Consider the following 15658-nt stretch of genomic DNA (forward strand, 5'->3'; position numbering starts at 1 on the left):
AGACAGAGATGAAACTGTTCGCCAGCCAACAGTGGTTAAAAAGTGAAATTTACTGTCATCTCCAAACACAGCAAGTTTTGCTTTGGGTTTACGGTATAAGCATTATTTCCTTCTTTCATATTAGCTGCCTAAATTTCTACCTAAAAGTGAATATACTCAAATACATTAAATATCAGTCTCAACATTCATATGGTTTTCTCTTCTTTCTTGTTTCAGATTTTGAAGTTTTGGATAAAAGGGGCAGTTAAATTGAAACGTGTATAATTTTTGGAGCGGTCGACAATTAGATGGGCAATATAATTGCAGTAATAAACAGTGAATCAACGTTCTATAAAACCCTTGGTTGCTAGCGATGTAACTGAATTACGTACAAGACCAATAAATTCTATTGCAAGTCAACAAAAGAAAGGTAAGGAGTTGATAATATCCATCTCGCACTAATCACTATTAGACAGAATGTTTAAGATTTCATTTCAATACTGGGTTGTTTGTTTCTTGTATTTGCAGAAAGCTGTAGTATATGAGCGTGATAAAGTTGCTTTAGCTGCAGTAACTTTTTCTTCATCATGATTATTAGAACAAGAAAATATTATGTAAAAGCATGATTACGAAGATAATGGAAAGAAAAATCTGTCTCAGGCTCAGTGTCCACACGAAGATTGTATTTCATTACTAGTTTACGATTGCATACGAATTAAGTTCCACGTGGAGACAGAACTATATAAAAATTTTCTAGCGTAGTTTACATTCTGTGGATTGCAATTATCTAAAAATCGATAGCGCTAACATCATTACAATTTCTCTGTATGAGTATTATTCAAATAAACGTTATTAACTACCTTGTTCACCTTGGCCCTATTGCTTTATTGATTATTGTGAGAATCAGACTTCTGTTACTGAAGAAGTGGTGTATCTTGTGGATGAATGACGATGGAATGCCATGATTTTTTCCACTGTTAGCAAATACTGATTGTCACTGAACATGAGTTGCATATCACTAACTACGGTGACTAATGATACTAGCATTTCAGTTGCACTTTTACCCATTCCAAAACTAGTTTGTCCAATGGGCAATATATTATGGTTCTCAGTCCAGCATTGTGTGTAATCATCGATGTCAACATGTTATTCATACATTAAAGAAGAGTGATAGGCCTGTATGATTATGTGCATCTAGGCACCTTAACCATTTTATACAGGGTATAAAATGTTATTTATACAGCATTTTGGAGTGTTTAGAAGGAATAAAGGAAACGCGTTTTTATTTGACAAAAATGTCTCTGGTGCGCCGTGACTTTGCTAGAGGTCCATGAAGGCTTTATAGGGGTCGTATATGACCACTATGTGGGGGTGAATTGGGCTGCTGGAAAGATAGAATGGTGGGCCGATCCCCCACCTGCACGTGGGTGCAGTGGTGGTAGTCGCTGGAGTCAAACGGTGGACCATCAGTAAAATATCCCAGGTTAAGAAAGTCTTTTATTCATGCCAAGTGCAGAGATGGAAATACAGGGTGATTCAAAAAGAATACCACAACTTTAAAAATGTGTATTTAATGAAAGAAACATAATATAACCCTCTGTTATACATCATTACAAAGAGTATTTAAAAAGGTTTTTTTCACTCAAGAACAAGTTCAGAGATGTTAAATATGGCCCCCTCCAGACACACGAGCAATATCAACCCGATACTCCAACTCGTTCCACACTCTCTGTAGCATATCAGGCGTAACAGTTTGGATAGCTGCTGTTATTTCTCGTTTCAAATCATCAATGGTGGCTGGGAGAGGTGGCCGAAACACCATATCCTTAACATACCCCCATAAGAAAAAATCGCAGGGGGTAAGATCAGGGCTTCTTGGAGGCCAGTGATGAAGTGCTCTGTCACGGGCTGCCTGGCGGCCGATCCATCGCCTTGGGTAGTTGACGTTCAGGTTTCATAACTAACCTTTTTCGTAGGACTCTCCATACAGTTGATTGTGGAATTTGCAGCTCTCTGCTAGCTCTGCGAGTCGATTTTCCTGGGCTGCGAACAAATGCTTGCTGGATGCGTGCTACATTTTCATCACTCGTTCTCGGCCATCCAGAACTTTTCCCTTTGCACAAACACCCATTCTCTGTAAACTGTTTATACCAACGTTTAATACACCACCTATCAGGAGGTTTAACACCATACTTCGTTCGAAATGCACGCTGAACAACTGTCGTCGATTCACTTCTGCCGTACTCAATAACACAAAAAGCTTTCTGTTGAGCGGTCTCCGTCTTAGCATCAACTGACGCTGACGCCTAGTCAACAGCGCCTCAAGCGAACAAATGTACAACTAAATGAAACTTTATAGCTCCCTTAATTCGCCGACAGATAGTGCTTAGCTCTGCCTTTTGTCGTTGCAGAGTTTTAAATTCCTAAAGTTGTAGTATTCTTTTTGAATCACCCTGTATAGCTGGAAAGGAGGTTGGCGAGCTCTTTCACGTAGTCAGCCACGGCCACTGGGCGCGGCATCAGCGGTTGTCCACCAGCAATGCAGCACATGCTGTTGGCAGCACATGCTGGGGTCAGCGCAGCCAGACAGTCCTGACACAAGGTGGCGTGTCGTCGGCGACAAGGCAGCCATGGCTGCTAGGCTGTTACCGTAGTGACAGCACGCAGAGTGGGTGAGTCGTCAGTACAAAGGCGTCAAGTTGATTGCATACTGATTTTAGCTCAGACAGAGGCCTGCAGCTAATAGGGGAAAAGACTTAGACGACGTCTGGCTGCTTCATCCTGAACTGCAAGTGGTCTTCTACTCACAGCTATCAGTTGGAGTTGGCTGCATCTTTTGGCATACTCATTCTGTACACACCTGTATACTACTTTGCACAATGAGCATACTGAAAGACTGATGCTGGCTAGCGTCTTCCCCATCGTCAGAGTACTGAATGATTGTACTTGCCTACTGAATATGCATTGTTGCTCTACAGCACCTGGTCACTGGACTGATCGGTGCTTCCGCCCTTATGACATCATTCTGCTGAATCGATAGGAGGTGTTTCGTTACACCAGACTGGGCCACAGTGTAACACGCCTCCTTCCTTCGAAAAATCTAGTCTCCGAATTGTGACCTGTTTTCATTTCTGGACAAAACAGATCTTGAAACATGTTTCATAGATTGACATAAAAATTAAATATTTCCGATCCACCTTATTCTAGTTTCGCCCAAACCACTTGGTTCATTGACTGTTTTTTTCTTAAATGTTATTTTATAATGTTAACCGAGACTGTTGGTACCTGGTGCATTGTGAGCTCATCTGGTCAGGTAGTTTTCCACCTAAAATAGGTACAGGTTACACAAAGTAGAGCCAGAACCACAACCACATCAAAAACTGAGACACAGTCATGACTTCACTGAACTGTTTGTCATCTCTCTTGCCGTACATGCTGAAGCATTTCCTCAGCTTTTACGCGTCCTTACTACAGAATTACAATTATTGAACTACATGAAACAAGATCTCATATTTCTGAACGGATTTCGTTAAGAGCCCAAACTGCGCAGTTGCCCGCGGGGCATGATGGGAATTAGTATGCGCACGCATGGTTTGGTTTAGCGACGAAGCCGTCTTTCATTTGGATAGGTTCGTCAATAAACCAAACTGGAGCATTTGGGAGAATAAGAATACGCATTTCTCGATCGAGGAGTCTCTTCGCCCTCAGTGGGTGACTGTGTGGTGTGTAATATCCAGTCCCGGAATAATCGTTGTGATATTTCTCGATGGCACGGTGGCTACCAAACGGTACGTAAAGATTTTTGAAGATAATTTCATCCCCATCTTCCAAAGTGACCCTAATTTCGACAGGATCTCTTTCATGCAAGGCGGAGATCGAACCCGTCGCAGCAGGAGTGTGTTTTTTGTCCTGGAGGAGCACTTTGGGGACCGCATTCTGGCTCTGGGGAACCCAGAGAGCACTGGCATTGGCCTCCATTGATCGCTACATTCTCCGTATTTGAACATATTCCACTCCTTTTTGTGGGACTATACTAAACACAAGGTGTGCAGCAATAACGCCAAAACCATTACTGAGCTGAAAACAGCTATTCAGTAGATCATCGACCCATCTATGTTCCGGAACTTCAGCGGGTCATTCAGAATTTCGCTGTCTGCCCCACATCATCAGCAATGCTAGCCGGCATATTGAATGCGTCGTAACCTAAATCCGAATATCTATAGTGACGTGTACATGCTGAATAAAGTGTGTGCACGCCGTAGTTTGTAAGTAATTTAGGTTTGTTGTCATATAGTTCAATAATTGTCACCCTTTGTGCAGCTATAAGTTCGTTCAACGAATGGATAAAACCAGGTTTCAAGGTGTTGTTTAGTCAAGTTGTATTCTGGCTTTGTACCACCTCCGATGGTCTTTCTGGTCAGTAGAGCTAAAGCTGTGTCAGATTCATTAGTTGTCCCAGTGACAGTAGATGGAGGCAAAAAGTAGTTTCTGCTACATCAGGGGTTGTATCAGTAACCAATAACTCACTACCTCGTAATTCCGGCCTCATCATTCCTTTTCATCATTCTTGTTCGTAATAATTTTCAATCATTACTTCAGTTGTAAACATAGTAAATCCAGTTTATATTGGCCCATTAAAAACGAGGATGCGGCAGCAGGTAATCCCTTTGGTATTTTACTACATCTGGATTCTCTAGGACTTATTGTATTTCACATGCTTTCGTGTCGGTCTGGACCATCATCGTTTTCCATACAGTAAAATTTTCCTTCTGGCGTCGATGACATCAACACGTGGCTTTACGTTTCTTTGAAGATCAGCATTACCTCCACTCTTTACCTGTAGGGATTTGCCTAGAGCTTTCCACTTTACTGGGTGGGTGTGGACTGTAAGCAATTTTTAATGTGCGTCAACGCTTGCAACTGAACTAGTAAATTGATGCTAACTTCTGCTGTCACAACACGGCAGAATAACGACAAGCACTACTATGACGGTGCCACTATGTGATGCATCTCCGCTGGTAGGCTTTCCTGGAACTTATGTAGGCCAGTCAGGAACTGTATCTGCAGTAGCAACGTAGAACTCGTTTGCTCATGTACTGCTTGGTATAATGCCTACTGTGATGCAGTTAATTCCACCTATACATCCCCTATGTTCTCCACTATCGATTGTATGTGTCTTGCCACTGTGAATCTAACATCCAATAGATTCGGTTGGGTCTGTATCATATTTAATGCCTGATTCACTGTGACCGTAGTTTTTTTTTCAAATGTCCTGTTAGTTCTACATTCAACTTCTACAATGTTAGAGTTTTTCTTTAATATACCCTGTTTTGTTAACTGTGTGGTATGCACTCCACACCAGCTCTATTCCTTTCCGCTATTTCTTGCACTTGTCCCATCATGTCATTCAGTTCCTAGTTGCCGTTACTATCTACTGTTCCAAATACTGTCTTCAATAACTACCCGCCTTTGCCTAAGCATCACCAGTTTTGACACACCAATGTGTATGGTGCTAGATCTATCACTTGGCACAATTGTTCCCATAATCTTTTATGCGAGTGACGCAATCCTTGGTACTTTTCTGGTGTCTCCTGCAATATTACCTTCTTCCCGGCCTCGAGATGTTCACTGAGAATCACCTCCAGCCTCTGCACCTCATTCCTTACTTTTTACGCATTGTAAGTGACCTCAGTGTCCAATGATGGCTTGTTAGTATTGATTCCTTAGTGTGTCCACCAGTCTTCCCTTGGAGAGTTGCAGAAAAACCAGAATTACCACACACATCAAAATCGTCTTCGCCGGCGACGCCACCTTGAGGAAAAGAATCCAGAAATTTCTCCCTCCCCCTCCCGAATGACGATGATACCTGTGGTCCATCCTCACACACCAACAATAACACAACTCATCCCGTTACAGTGACATACCTCTGCTCCTTTTATGCATTACACTAGTTTAAAGGTAAAGGCAGAGTTCCGTATTCTGGCCCTAGAAGGATCAATCAGGCCTGACCGAACCCCAGTGTGATCTTCTGCGAGTGACGTCATCGGATTCTCAGTATGGAGGAGGCAAGTAGTCAGCACACCGCTCTTCTGGTCGTTGTCGCTATTCTTGATATTGGAAATTCTACTGATCAGTCGAGTCGCTCTTCACGTAGCCTCACTAGGCTGAGTGCACCCTTTACCAGACTTCCCACCAAGGAAAATTCCCTGCCAGTACCGGGAACAGAACCCAGGTCCCCCACATGGCAGTCAGCCACGCTGGCCACCCATCGACAGAGGCTGGCATTATTACCTTACCAGAACAGATATGAAAATGGAAAGATTAAAAAAAACTCCCTAAATTAATGGAAATGAGCGTTTGGCGTCATTGTCTGGGAGGCCCCTTACGGTGCAGGTCCGTACGCCTTGGTGCAAGTCTTATTACAGTCGGTGCCACATTGGGCAACCTGCGCCCCGGATGGGGATGAAATTATGATGAAGACAACACAACACCCAGTCCCTGAGCGGAGAAAATCCCCGACCCAGCCGGAAACCGACCACGGGCCCTTAGGACGGCAGTCCGTCATGTTGACCATTCAGTTACCGGGGCGGACTCCTTATATTAATAAAACATAACAACCCCAACAAAATAAGAAAAACATATGAAGCTAACACAATTTACCGCGAAGCTTTATCATAAATTCTGTAAGCCTCTTTGCTTGTAAGTAAAACCTGAGTGTATAATGTACTTCACGTACAGCCTGTGCATTAGGTTTTGATTCTTCCCTTCCATCCTTGCCCTCAGCCTTTTTTGCAGGTGTCTATGGTAAAGCATCCAAAGCACCCGCAAATGGTCCAACGCACCTCATGGGGACAATGGTGGTCCGCCTCAACAATTTTAGCTTCTTGTTTACTATCGATGACATTTCTATGACTTGGTACGGCCCTCGATATCACAAAATAAATTTGGCGTATAGGCCCAAGTTAACATCATCCACCGACCAACCCTATATTCCGGCAACTTAACAGTACACTGTCCCATTCCAGCGTCTGGGAATTCACAATTTTCACTCGCTTCCACAGTCTAATAACTTTTCCACAGAATTTCGTTTCGATTTTCTGTTTTGCCCTATTTTAGGTTTAATAGCTTAAAAAAGACAAGGCATCTTCCTTCTGTTCACCACCTCCTTTGAAGAGAGGCCAACACTATCATGCACCGGAAATATTTTAGACCTTGTAGCTTGAAACTGGTCTAAGCGCATAGACGATGTCAGTATAGAGACAGGTATTTGTGATCATGATGTCATTTTTATTTATTTTTATTTATTTATTTATTTATTGTTCCGTGGGACCAAATTAAGGAGAAGTCTCCATAGTCATGGAACGAGTCAATATATGAAATTATAACACGATATTAGAAACAGATGAAATGAAATATAAAAAAAAAACATATTCAGGTGACAAGTCGTAAGTTTAAATGAAGAAAATCAACAATGTAACACTGCAATTTGCTTAATTTTTTAGCTCTTCCGGAGATCCTCGACAGAATAGAAGGAGTGAGCCATGAGGAAACTCTTCAGTTTAGACTTAAAAGAGTTTGGGCTACTGCTAAGATTTTTGAGTTCTTGTGGTAGCTTATTGAAAATGGATGCAGCAGAATACTGTACTCCTTTCTGCACAAGAGTCGAGGAAGTGCATTCTACATGCAGATTTGATTTCTGCCTAGTATTAACTGAGTGAAAGCTGCTAACTCTTCGGAATAGGCTAATATTGCTAACAACAAACGACATTAAAGAAAATATATACTGTGAGGGCAATGTCAGAATTCCCAGATTTTTGAATAGGGTCGACAAGACGTTCTCGAACTTACACCACATATAGCTCGAACAGCCCGTTTTTGAGCCAAAAATACCCTTTTTGAATCAGAAGAATTACCCCAAAAAATAATACCATACAACATAAGCGTATGAAAATATGCGAAGTAGACTACTTTTCGTGTTGAAGTGTCACTTATTTCAGATACTGTTCTAATGGTAAATAAAGCAGCATTTAGCTTCTGAACAAGATCCTGGACATGGGCTTTCCACAACAGCTTTCTATCTATCCGAACGCCTAGGAACTTGAACTGTTCCGTCTCGCTTATAATATGCCTATTCTGTCTGATCAAAATATCGGTTCTTGTTGAATTGTTAGTTAGAAACTGTAAAAACTGAGTCTTACTGTGATTTAGCATCAAATTATTTTCCACAAGCCACGAACTTCTTTCATGAACTACATCATTTGTTACTGTTTCAATATTACACACAAGATCCTTCACTATCAAGCTGGTGTCATCAGCAAACAGAAATATTTTTGAATCACCTGTAATACTAGAAGGCATATCATTTATATAAATAAGAAACAGCAGTGGCCCCAGCACCGACCCTTGGGGAATGCCCCACTTAACAGTGCCCCATTGGGACTGAACATCACTACCACTCTCAATATTGCGGACGATTATGGTATATACACTCCTGGAAATGGAAAAAAGAACACATTGACACCGGTGTGTCAGACCCACCATACTTGCTCCGGACACTGCGAGAGGGCTGTACAAGCAATGATCACACGCACGGCACAGCGGACACACCAGGACCCGCGGTGTTGGCCGTCGAATGGCGCTAGCTGCGCAGCATTTGTGCACCGCCGCCGTCAGTGTCAGCCAGTTTGCCGTGGCATACGGAGCTCCATCGCAGTCTTTAACACTGGTAGCATGCCGCGACAGCGTGGACGTGAACCGTATGTGCAGTTGACGGACTTTGAGCGAGGGCGTATAGTGGGCATGCGGGAGGCCGGGTGGACGTACCGCCGAATTTCGCAACACGTGGGGTGTGAGGTCTCCACAGTACATCGATGTTGTCGCCAGTGGTCGGCGGAAGGTGCACGTGCCCGTTGACCTGGGACCGGACCACAGCGACGCACGGATGCACGCCAAGACCGTAGGATCCTACGCAGTGCCGTAGGGGACCGCACCGCCACTTCCCAGCTAATTAGGGACACTGTTGCTCCTGGGGTATCGGCGAGGACCATTCGCAACCGTCTCCATGAAGCTGGGCTACGGTCCCGCACACCGTTAGGCCGTCTTCCGCTCACGCCCCAACATCGTGCAGCCCGCCTCCAGTGGTGTCGCGACAGGCGTGAATGGAGGGACGAATGGAGACGTGTCGTCTTCAGCGATGAGAGTCGCTTCTGCCTTGGTGCCAATGATGGTCGTATGCGTGTTTGGCGCCGTGCAGGTGAGCGCCACAATCAGGACTGCATACGACCGAGGCACACAGGGCCAACACCCGGCATCATGGTGTGGGGAGCGATCTCCTACGCTGGCCGTACACCACTGGTGATCGTCGAGGGGACACTGAATAGTGCACGGTACATCCAAACCGTCATCGAACCCATCGTTCTACCATTCCTAGACCGGCAAGGGCACCTGCTGTTACAACAGGACAATGCACGTCCGCATGTATCCCGTGCCACCCAACGTGCTCTAGAAGGTGTAAGTCAACTACCGTGGCCAGCAAGATCTCCGGATCTGTCCCCCATTGAGCATGTTAGGGACTGGATGAAGCGTCGTCTCACGCGGTCTGCACGTCCAGCACGAACGCTGGTCCAACTGAGGCGCCAGGTGGAAATGGCATGGCAAGCCGTTCCACAGGACTACATCCAGCATCTCTACGATCGTTTCCATGGGAGAATAGCAGCCTGCATTGCTGCGAAAGGTGGATATACACTGTATACTAGTGCCGACATTGTGCATGCTCTGTTGCCTGTGTCTATGTGCCTGTGGTTCTGTCAGCGTGATCATGTGATGTATCTGACCCCAGGAATGTGTCAATAAAGTTTCCCCTTCCTGGGACAATGAATTCACGGTGTTCTTATTTCAATTTCCAGGAGTGTATGAACTATATTTCACAAAATGGACATCATTGATATTCAAGAAATGTTCAAAACAAGTCATTTATTTGCATCATGAAAGAATGGTGCGCCACTGTGATCACAAAGGTCCACACAATCAAGATCGAAGGCGAACTCCTTGGTACTACAAATCGTGCAGGACGCTCAGCTAGGTATCCACTCTTAAGAATGCATATGGAATCATGTTGGTGTAACAGGGTGATGAGGACTGATGGAATGTGTTCGCGTGCAACCGAATGCGAAACTGTTTGTCGTGCAGCTTATCGTGAAACTAGCGATTCTTCAGGGCATAGCTGCAGATAGTCCGATAATATGTTTTATAGGAAAAGAAAAAACAAACGCCCAGAGGCTAAATTTGTCCAATGGTTCCAGGTGGTATGACCTGCAATTTCACACACTTTTCAGGAGGGGTAGCATGCTCAAATGAGTATGATTTTTATACGCTGACCAAGAATGAAGCAAAAGCAAGTTATTTTGACAAGCTCACGCCATAGTTGTAGTTCTCTTATACTCATTTTCCCACTCTTACTTTCTGTGGCGTAAATATTCCCTACTGCCCTTGCAAGATAACGCACACGAGATAGAATCGTTGAGGGCAGAACACCCATATTCTCGTAGCACAATGAATAATTTTCGAGAAAATTTAGCATCAAGATTAACAGTCGTCATAATTGTATACGAATGCATTTAGGCATTGACGTTAGTTGATCTTGATGCAACTCTCTTCGTGCCTCTTATTTCCAGGGTTCCATTCATATGCGTTTCCTCTTCAATTCACTATTGGTCGAAATTGAAAACAGTCACTACTGAACGATATGATAAGTTTCTTTATCTCTTCTACAAATTTTCGGGCCGATTCCGCAGTTTGCTGTGCATTTGACGCTTTGTTTGAAATTTAGTTATCTTACGTCTTCCAATTCTATAGCACTGTTTGAAATCATGCAACCATACACTGCTTCCCTCCAAATCACTGTAATCTCTGTCGAGCGCCGTAATAGATCATATTATGCACATCCTGTAAAGTGTATCAAGCATCCTTGAAACGCGCAAACACCTGTTTTTGAAACTAGTGCACCTTGTCCTCCACTGAATACCCATAGTTTTTCCTGCGCACCTCGTGATGACTGGGTGTTGTGTGATGTCCTTAGGTTAGTTAGGTTTAAGTAGTTCTAAGTTCTAGGGGACTGATGACCATAGATGTTAAGTCCCATAGTGCTCAGAGCCATTTTTTCCTGCGCGCTACTGGGTCACACTGTTGTGGATTTATTCGAAATGCGTTCATAACTGTTTTTGACTTTGTTGCTTTGTTTACCATTTGCATTGCTCTGCTTTGTATCAACAGTACTAGCACTGCAGTAATTTTCGCTGGCTCTCTATTTGCTTTGTTTTATTACTACTCGCGTAACAACTAATATATGAGATAAAATATGTTGCTACGAAAAGAGCCCCGAAATACCTTTTAGTGATGCTGTGCTGTGACTTTCTTTGTATCATTAATTTTCAACAAAACAAAATATATTATGTTCTTATTATCCTGGATCTGGCTTTCTATTAAGGAACATTTTTTCGTTACTGTAACTCGCCATAAAGTTCAACATATCTTCCTTACTTTACAGTTATTGAAAAGGTTAATGAAAATTACTTCGTTATCAATACTGATGTATTGATGCTTTCACTTTATTACATAATGTTCACACAATCGTTGTCCACGCAATTACAATCATCCAGTTCATTTATTCTTTTCTCCTTTTTTTACCCCATATAATATGTGTTTTCCTAAGAGACGTTAGAATGCCCCCTGGCAGAAATTGACTAATGTTAAGAATGTTCGGCAATATGCTGCCACTAACGTCCGTTTCGTCATTGTTTCTCACCTTATTTGGAATATTCACTATTCACTTGTTTGCTCTTTTTGCACTATAGTTTTAATTACACTCTTTATGGTTTTCTCACACTTTGCGAGGTGACTGTAAACCTAGTCCCAGGGTCATTAGTTTTCTGGCTCCCCCATTCGGGCTATGTGCGGTCAGGAAGCCTGGGAAAACTGCGCCGGAGCCATGGTCATCTCGCCTGCTCTGTAGTAAAACGCAGTCTGATTGTTCATCAAAAAAGGTTGGCATTTATCAGATGTTCACAGATAACAAAGGTTATTTATAACAAAATGTTAAACTTTTAGACCCCTTGTTGAAAATGTACCTTCTACACTCTTTCACATCCGTGGTAATGTTTGTGTTCCGTGTCACACTGAAAGTCAATCATTAAATAGTTTTACAGTAGTGTAATTTGTCTCTACAATTATTCATGTCAAATGTTCTACCATGGTATGGCATTCGTGTCAGTTTGCTTCACTAATATGACGAAAACATAGAACATCTAACAAAATTATATTTTGAGTTTATACACAGCAAACTAAAGAAAAAATATTTGTCGCGTAATTTCGTGTTCAATAAATCATTTTCATGTTAGTACATTAACAGCGTAGTTAGTAATGTTCGGTTGAATGTCGACAATGTCGTACGGAGCTGGCGGCGCGAAGCAATTGTTGCATAGCGTCGTCTGGAATGCGGCGTGCCAACGACCGCTGGGGTAGACGTCCTGCTCGCCGTAACAGCGACGGCGTGTTGAGGTGGCGCCCGCTCAGTCGCGAACTGCGCCGAACCATTCACCAATGTCGGCGCGTTGCAGTAGTTTCCCGCGACCGGCTGGCGGGCGGCACGGCACCCGTCTCTGCTTCTCCGCATGGCTCCCCGTCGCAACGCATGAAACAAATATTCCACAACGGTCTACTGTCTTTAAGGATACAGATTATTGGCTGTGGAAGAAAATGCAACTTGGTTAAAAGCGTTTATTGTTCAATAAGCCGTCGTTTCACTGGTCTGCACAGGATGTTTTTGGCGTGATAATGGGTTCCTTGTGGCTTCACAACTGAATCGCATTGTGACACTGGTGTTTAGGGTTCGTCACACGCACGTAGTACTACACACTTTCATTTGTTCTCACGGTCGATACGCTGCCAGAGCGTCTCTCAACTCGCGAAAATGTTTCGGATCACACACACTAAATGTTTCCGTCGAGCGATGTTTGTTTGAATCGACTCCGAACGAATCACTAACTACCGTTTTTATACACAGTAAATTTATTGTTCGTTGAGCACTGCACTATGACAGTTCGTCACTCAACACTTGACTTATTCCGACGTATATATTGGTGCAGATCCAACAGTCATTTTCTGTCCCTGCTACACACAATATTCCGTCCTCTCCTAGCTTGTCTATGTACACAGTTTATTTTTAATGCATATAAACTGTTCTTAGCATAATCACTCTCATCTATATCGAGTCCATTGTGTTTACCATCTCATTACACACTTTTAGCATTGTTACTAGGCATATATGGCTTTTTATGTAATTATTTAAAGGTGTGTGATTTTTGATACATAGTTTTCTTTTCCTTTTTCGGTGTAGCTTGCCAGGTTATCACCCATCTAGCAAACAGATTTTACCATGTGCATGACAGCTGGACTTGGGCATATTGCTCAATGAATACTTCATTTAGTATTAGTATTTTTTTAAAGAAAATGAGTTGTCCTACAGGACTACAGTGTAGTTTCCGCGTAGATTGACTTGATTCGCGTACCGCGTAATTAATATTCATGGACGTGTACCAAGTACATGGGCTTCAATTAAAGCATCGATACAAACAAAGTGTAGGTTACACGGAACGGATTTGTCTTTGATTGAATTCTGCTCCAGTGTCGTTCTCAGGTCACTATTGGCAGTAACACTACATCACATAACTGTTTTGTACCACAAAGTCATTTTTTGTCCAGTAGAGACTCTCTCTCAGGGTTCCTTAATTCTAACACAATTACACCTATTACATTACTATATGAAATCTCATCATTAATTGTTCTTACTTACTACAAATGAAAAATTATTCAAGAAATTATTCATTACTTTGTCAAGAAAAAGATTGTTCATTGCTTGATGAGCATATAGTATTTTAATGACACTAATTCTCAGTAAACAAAATCTTCAATTTGCATGATATTGCCCAGTTTGTTGATTCTACTTTCATGCTATGCTTACTTATTTATGTCTTGCTTTCTCAAAATTTTAAATAAACTCAAATTCTTTCTATTTACATCTGACAGGTCATTGAATAAATAATTTTATTATCCCACTCTAACATCTTTCGAATCTCTTTAGCCACTACTTCCCTCCTCGACCAAGGGATGGAGTAAGATGCGCGACAGTACGTTTTGTGGGGCATCACCTCTATGTGATAGTGGTACCCCTCGATTATTCCTGGTCGGTCGGTAAATACCATGGTATATTCCGATTTTGTATGTTGCTTAAACTTTCAGATTCCTGTACTTTGGTTTGAAATGCATAAACATTTGTTTCAAAATTTCTATCTTCCATACTAGGATAATAAAGGTCTGTCACATGTGAATAATCATCTAGTTGTAGTACCCAGGGGTTCCTGCATTTGATATTAATTCGGTTGCAACATGGCACAAGTACCTCCTTCGATTTCATCATAGACAACTCAATCTTCCTACCTTTATTAACTATGCTTAGTTTTCCTGAGGAGAGGTCGATCACTGCGTCCCTCTCAAGGAGAAAATCTACTCCCAGAATTCAGGCCACCTTTAACCCTTTAACAATGAGGAACGAGCTCACTATGGCTTCGCCCTCCTTACAAATCTCCACCTGCACCTGGTGCTTAACTAATTGGCTCTGTGCACTTATAGCTCCAGACACCTTGCAATTATTAACCGGGAAAGTTGGTATGCTACGTCCCTTCCCCAGCGCTTTAAACAATTCTGTACTCATTACACTCACTGAGGCACCTGTGTCGATGATTATATTCACTGCAACATCATTGATTTTCGCTTCTATTATGGCTTGCTTATTTTCGTTGTTATCCTTATTACATTCGTGGGGTTCGGTCAGTAGATCTTTATCCATACTGATACTTTCGTTGTATCGCAGCATATGTATCCCAGGCATATTATTGTCATTCGTGTTGCTCTCACTCCACCCCTCGGCCAGCGATGGAGAGCATATCGTGGCCGATTCTAGTTTGTTGGATGGCTTGTTTGCGAGGTACTTGGACGGCTATTGTCCGCGACCTCTACTATGTGTACGTTTTGATTTGTAGGCTGCCACGACTGCGTAATAGGCGCGTTTTGCAGTGGTGGTCTGTTGTTATCGTACCAGTCATTACCTTGCCGTTCTGGGCTTGGTCGCTGATTCTGATTCCAATTGCGATTACTGTCGCTGTAATTGCTATGCCACTGACCTCGCCCATTTTTCCAGCAGTTGGTCCCGGGCGGTCTGGAATCGTACCGGTCATCAAATCGACGCTTTTTATTATGGGACAGCTGCCCATAGCCGTTCTGACTTCTACCACTATTTTGTGAGTGCTCTTGCCGCTTGTTACCGCCCCCACCATTTCCATGGTTGTGGTTTTGTGCACTATTATTTCTGTCATGTTTACACCCTGATCCATTGTTCTGTGAGTGATCACACGCTGATTTTGCGTCTTCCTGGATTAAGTCTGTTGATTCTAGAACAGACAGGAAATGTTCCATGTCGTTCTCTGGTACGTGTATTAGTTTCTCTTTGATATGAATGGGTAAATGTGATTTTAGGAATCTTATTATGTCTCTTGGTGAGATAGGCTCATCCCAGTAGCGCGTCTTGTTTATATACTTCTCGAAATACCGTCTCAGATTCCCAAGA

The sequence above is a fragment of the Schistocerca nitens genome, chromosome 2 (genome assembly GCF_023898315.1).
Source record: "Schistocerca nitens isolate TAMUIC-IGC-003100 chromosome 2, iqSchNite1.1, whole genome shotgun sequence".
NCBI classification, from domain to species: domain Eukaryota; kingdom Metazoa; phylum Arthropoda; class Insecta; order Orthoptera; family Acrididae; genus Schistocerca; species Schistocerca nitens.